We start from the raw sequence: 7012 nt of genomic DNA, 5'->3' as shown, positions 1-7012 counted from the left end.
GAGTCATTAATGACATAATTTTAATTTTTGGGTGAACTATCCCTTTAAGGTGGTACTTGAGACTGGAAGAACTCCTACAGTAAACTAATTCCGAATTGCACAAGTTGCAAACAACCTTACGCCTGTTTCACAAATACTCGTTTTTTTTTTTTTTACGCACCCATGTTAACGGATTCCAGCGTTCACGCGGTTTCGGTCCGTCAGTGCGTTCCACGAGCGGTGCGTCTGCAGCAGTTCAGCGATCGTTTACGTACTGAGTCTAATTTTGCTGTGCTGCATGCACTGAATTAAAATGACAGCGCATTGTTCGCGGTAAATATTAACATGGATTGACACGGAAATGCAGTAATTTCACAATAAATGAATACTAATTAAAGGCTTCTGTGTTATACACGCAACACATGGGTTTTTTGGCTAGGTTTAAAACAAGAAAAAGAGCACCTTTAGATAAACGAGGCAACGTTGCGAAAAACAAAGCATAAGAACTTTTGATTGCTTATGCAAAAGTCGAACTTTAATTTTAGGCTTTAATTTAAAGTATACAAACCTAGAGTCAAAATAATGTTGTTTATATTTGGCTTAAGTTTAAAGTTCATGATTTAACTGTACTGTTTCTGTGATAAGAGTACACATTTTGTTGTTTGTTTTTGTTGTTGTTTTGTGATTGTTTTTGTTTTTTAACATGGTTTGAAATATAGAAGATGAACAAATGTTGGTGTTTGTGGAAGCCGCTGAGCTTAAATGCAAAAGGCACTAGAGTCGACTGTTTCTGTCAGTACGCACACGGACTGCATACGCACTCCAGACGGAGTATGTTTTAAATATTTGCGATATCCCAACAAGAACATTAGGCTAATTGCCATACCGTGTGTTTAAATGCTCTTCTATGCCGCTTGCTTGATCAGTTTGCGTATTATACAAACCTAGAAGTCGATAAATGCATGCAACGTTAATATGTTGTTTATATTTATTAAGTTTATAACTAATGTCTATGATTATATTAGACTGTTTACTGTTCTGTGATAAAGTCACATTGACCAGCGATGTTTTTGGAAAGGGTAGTGGTTATTTATTGGAAAGGGTTTTACATGTCAAAACATTTTTTGTGCTGATTGCAAAAATATAGAATGATGAAACAAATGTTGTGTTTGTGGACTAAACAGCCGCGGATCAGTAGCGGACTGCAAACGCGTCCTGTCCCTGGTGAAAGGGCCCCACAATGAGTCGCGATTTCCAGTGCTGCTTCTGCACCCTAATAGCCTACGCTAACGCACACGGACTGCATACGCACTCATTCGAAGGACGGAGTATGTGGTGAAACAGGCGCAGGAGTCTTTTGAGGTTTTTTTGTGTGCTAGTTTCTATGGCACCACTTGGGGAAGCTTGGTAATTTCACAGTAGGCATACACACTAGGTTCGAAGACGACACTCGTTCCCGCCCCTCAGGAACAGTGCAATTCGTTTAGGCCTACAGGGAATTTATACATCCGCGCTAAACTATCACGGTGAAAGTCATCATAGTTTGCGGGGTAGTATAGACCCACCTCCCAACCCAACTTTGAGAATAGATTAACGAGGCGCTATCTTTTTTTTTATCGCCCCGATAAGAGTCCTCACCGATAACGCAGCACGTTAACACGCCGATATTCCGGCCCACCACTTATATATATAATATATATATATATAGATCTCCAGTGTGTGTTTGTGTTCTGGAGAGTGTCTAATTTTCACTCCCTGCTCAAAACGCTGAGTTTTTGTCAAGTGCTGAGTTCTGCAAGCTTGTGAATCCTCTCATTATAACAACGTGTAGATATGATGTAAATAAGAAATTGATTGTGCAGTGCAGACGGCTTCATTGATTAACGGAACGTTTGAACACATGAATTTAAGTGTCTTGATGTTTTAAAATGACGTATGTGTGCTTTTTCTATGCACACTGGCCCGAACTGCTGCGTTCTCATACAAATGCACAAATGCGATGACTGGAGATTTTCGCTTAATAATAGATTACATTTTTTATTTGTCTCTCAGCAAAACCCTATGCCTTAAGAACACTAGGAATACAGAACGAGTTGCATGGGATAATTTTATGACATTTAAATAACTTTTGTAAAAAGATCGAAGGCTACAATTCATTAAATGGACAAGTGCAAGCATGTCTTGTTTTGTGATCTGAAAAAATAAATGATACCTTAAGAAACACTAAAACAAACAAACAAAAACAGTCTTAGGGGTCATTCACATAGGAATGTGTCCCTGCATTCAAAACCATGTAGAGAAGTGGAATGAAAAAAGGACACAGACGCCTCGAGGCGCGAGCTACTTTTAACTGGATGTGGCCCCGATCAGGCCCCTGACCTCTAGACTGATGCCTGCATTCAAAATTGGGTATGGTGATGTCTGGTGTGTCTACACTCGTCTGTGTGACCCGCAGTATTCCTGCAGCCATCTCATCTTCATTACAAATGGCGCTCGGTCGAGACAGAGGCATGGACAGAGGGGAAGGTTTTTTAATTGGCTGGGTTGATGGAGGTAAGTGTTCCTGTTGGCTGTGTATGCGAGACGTGGATCTGATGCAGTCCCAGGTGAGCACGAGAGGCCAGGAGCTTTTAAATCTCAGAGCAATTTAAGAGGCAACAGAAGCAAGTGCTGCTGGATAACAGAGGACTTGCCACTGCTTACCCAGATGCCTATTAGTTGCCATTTCTCTCTCCAATCTCCCACTCTCTCTCTCTCTCACATTTATCCTTCTCTTCTTGGTTTCTCTCTCTCTATACCAATCAAAGCCACGGAAGAATAATTCAAGAATGCTTTGAGAAACAGATATATTCACCACCTCAATCATTCTCACTGCCAATGTGCATGCACAAGCCCTTTTTCCGTCTGTCTCTCGCTCTCGTTCATTCGTTAATTCTGAGTAGAGTGCGCAGGATGCACCTTGACCTGATTGATGAAGTGTCTGGTTCAGATGAACCTGATGGATGAACTGTCTGGGTTCTTTCTCTCCGAAGAAAAGCAAAACAGAACGATAACTCATGGCTAAAGAATAGAGCTAGGTGGGCTGCCATCCAAACCTTCAACCTGAGACTAAAGCCTTTTTCTATTCAGTTTAAAATAATGAGTCAAGCTGATTAATTTTTCAACAGTCTCCCTTAAGAAAAATCATAAACGAGGTCTTTTTAATATCTCAATTTGTTCTAAACACCAGTGAGATTAAATGTGGTGCAAATGGAGTCTTTTGCTTGAAGTCAACATGAAACAGCATTAGAAACCTGCTTAAATTCTGCAGTGTGGCTTATATTTGACTAAATAAGCATTATAATAATAAAACAAAGTAGACTGGGACTTCCATTATGAATGGGCTGAAATGTGAAAAATTGTTGTTTTATACATTACCAAAAGAGAAACCTAAAACAATGACTAAAAAGCTAGTTATTAGTTAGCATATGTGCTATGTGAAAGCAGCTGTTAAATTGTATTTCATATGTATTAACCCTTTAAAGCCTAATATATTAGGCTATGTTTGATACGCAATTTATATATCATCTGTCCGTCTATCCATCATCAACATGGTCAAACTTTTGCTGAAAAACCTGTTATAACCTGTAAAAGATATTAAGAATTAATCTTACTTTTTTGACCATATAAATATCTGCACCAAATTACATAGTTTACATAGTTTCAGACTTAAAAGATATCAGGTCATTATGAATATTATGATTATGCATGTATCATTTCACATTAAGGTAAGACAACCCAGGTGAATAGGTTATTTATAAATAAATATATAAATAAATAATAGATATCACCATACTTACTCAGTTGATTGATTACATTAAGAATTATCTTTTTTTTTTGTTTTTTTTTTTTTTTTTTACAATTTTTCCATGAAATGTTATTTCAAATATTATGCATATTTATCAAATTAAATATGCACTAATTTGCATACATTTGCACAGAAATCTGAACTTTGGCTAAAAGTCAGATTCAAAATTTTTGTTTATTTTGCTGACTTAAAGGTTTTTACAGAGGGAATTTTGGGATTTTTATTTATAGCTATTCCCTTTTGTAAAAAATATTTAGTATAGATAATATATAATATTAATATTAATATATTAAACACTTTAAATAAAAAATTGGAGGTGTATTTTGGATATTTTCTTTCCACTAGTCTGAAATAACATATGACATTTTTCAAATTCAGATTAGTTCAGATGCTTTCCATATATAAAGTTCTATAGATTAGTTCAGATGCTTTCCATATATAAAGTTCTATACTTTTATTTCTCTATTTCTAATTTTAGTAAAATCACACATCTGAATGTTTTCTAAGTATTTTAAATTCAACTCCTCTCAACACCTGTGCCTTTGATGCCTTCGCTGGAGATGTCATCTGGTTTTCTTTCACCAGCAGCATCACATTAAAAGCAGCATCACATTGAATTGACATTTAAATTCCTCTCATTCAGTGGTTGGGTTTGCCGTCACAAGTCATTTGTACTGAGGGAATGGGAAACAGCAATCAAACACAAAGCAGGGAGCGGCGCAAATTAAACCGAGCAAATGTAAATGAATGTATAACAAGAGAAGCATTAAAGGGCTCTGGTGGGATTGCTTTAAAAAATTCAATGAACAATCCTACCAAACTTACTTCCCCTCTGGGAGAGGGACAGCGGTTACCTTGACGACCACAGTGAAGTGTTTGTGGAACAACTGGAGAGCTGAGGCTTTGGTTATTAAAGGCTCGCTCCTCGTGTCCGAATTGAAATACAGAACAATAATGGTGCGGGGCAGGCACCACTGTGCAATGGCCATTATATAGAACTCTGAAATCTAATAAATAACACAGCCCAATCAAAAACAAACACGTCCTATATTTACACACACAGCCTGTGTGTGTGTGATGTATATTAAACCAGAGGGCAGAATTCTAACAGGTTATTTGCTGGTTATTTATGTACCTTCAGAGCTATAAGAACAATTTCTGCACCACAGAACTGATATTCAAATACATTTATAGTAAGAAAAGTATATTGGAGAAATATATTTGTTTATTTGTTAACTCCTTTGTGTTTCCGGAATAAGGTGTTAAAACCCATTTTTATATTTTTTAGAGTTTTCAAATTTTCAGTGCTCTCCTTTATAGCATATACTATTTGTTTGATTTTTGGTAATACATTTTTTTAAATTCTTTTTTTAAATTCTTTTTGCAAAAAAAAAAGTCTTAAAAAAAGAATAATTTTCCACATGATTTATGTTCACACACGCACACACACACATATATAAAATTTGTGCTGTCAAAATTAGTGCGTTAACGCAGGTGGTTCATTTTTACAGTTTAACATGTTAAGCGGAGCTAGGGTTGGCCGCCCCACTCACAACTGCTGCTTCTGTCTCTTTTTTTTTCTTGACAATAATTGCGTTTATTTAGATGCAAAATGTCTTTATGACCACATCAAACGGGAGACCTCAGACGCGCACTCCAACTTCGCCTCAGTGCCAGGCGCTAGTCAAACGAGTGTGGAACAGATACAGGTGACGAGGAGCTTCAGTAGAACAACAGTGAGCTGTGGTTAGATGAAATGTTGTCAGGCCATATGTCAGTAAAAACAATTTTTCCTCTCCTGTCAGCCATTATAATGTGCTCGTAGTGCAAACTCTTCAACTGCATGCACAAATACAGTGGCGCATGCTGTACTCTATATAATTTCATATTAAAGCGCAAAAGGAACTATGAGCAGCTCTTAATGCAACTCAATCATCTTATTTCTCTACATTCATTAAAGTTACCATGAAATCAAAATTCTTATTTTTTAAATGAATACTATAGTGTTTATTATAAACAATTTATCCGTGCACTTCATTATTTATTTATTTTTTAATTCATGTGCCCTAGTAAACTTTAATCAAAAAGTTAACCTCACTTTCCCCTCAAAACAACTCATCTTCTCTTCCGGTCACGAGCCATGGTGCAAGGGTGGAGCTAGTGATGTGGGGGTAAACGTTGGGATAAACAACAGTGGGGAAAAACTGAAGCTGATGCTTCACTTTATAGAAATCAGTGCATTTACCAGTGCTGACGCAAGCCATGAAAGTACACTGCCCTTAAAAAAGTACACTACCCTTAAAAAAATTAAAGAATATCAGGATACCACAAATTACTCTTAGGACATCGCAAACTAATTTTTTTTTTTTTTTTTTTTTTTTTTTTATGAATATGACTTAACCTGCTCAGTCATTCAGGCAGTCTCTCTCCCTCACACGCATGCTGTTGGTATGTTTTGTGCTGTTAATTGTCTTCGTCCCTGTCCTCCTCAATAAATAAAAAAATTCTTCATGCTAGGGTGTCGGCGGTGAATCCAGCGGAATGAAATCCCCTCACAACTAACTGCAAACTGGAATTCAGATCTGCCTCCATTTTGTTAGCAACACCCCAACTTCCAATGATCCAATCAATTCCCGAAGGACGAAATCAAGTCCCGCCTTCTCATTTCAGATGCCGTTTCACTCGGACAGACATCACAGTAGAGAAAAATAGACAATCACTACTTCCATTTCATGCTGACTTTAGTAAGTACAAAAACAGGCCTAGAACATTATTTACTACTCAGCCTCCCGTAAAGTCTCTAGAAAGTTCTGATCAAATGTGTGATGCTTTCCTGAACTTTTTTTCAGAGTGATTCTGTCTCCGTTTTTTTTTCTGTTTGTGAGTTTTTTTTTGGTTCTGTTTTTTTTTTTCTTTATTTGCTCAATGGTTGTTTATTTTTTAATCTGTTTGTTTAAATGTTGTTTATTATTTTTTAAGGTGCACCTACCTCTTTACTGAAGAATTGCTTGACTGCTTTGTCACTACCCATCACTCATTTCATTAATACATCAATGTCATCTGGAACTTTACCCTCTAAGCTTAAGATTGCTGCTGCCACCCCAGTTCTTAAAAAGCATGGTCTTTATCCTTTATCCCTAAGTAGCTGCAAACCTATTTTGAACCGGTCACAGATATTAGAAAAAG

The sequence above is a fragment of the Cyprinus carpio genome, chromosome A13 (genome assembly GCF_018340385.1).
Source record: "Cyprinus carpio isolate SPL01 chromosome A13, ASM1834038v1, whole genome shotgun sequence".
Lineage (NCBI taxonomy): Eukaryota > Metazoa > Chordata > Actinopteri > Cypriniformes > Cyprinidae > Cyprinus > Cyprinus carpio.
The sequence above is the reverse complement of the archived record's forward strand: the minus strand, read 5'-3'. Positions refer to the sequence as shown.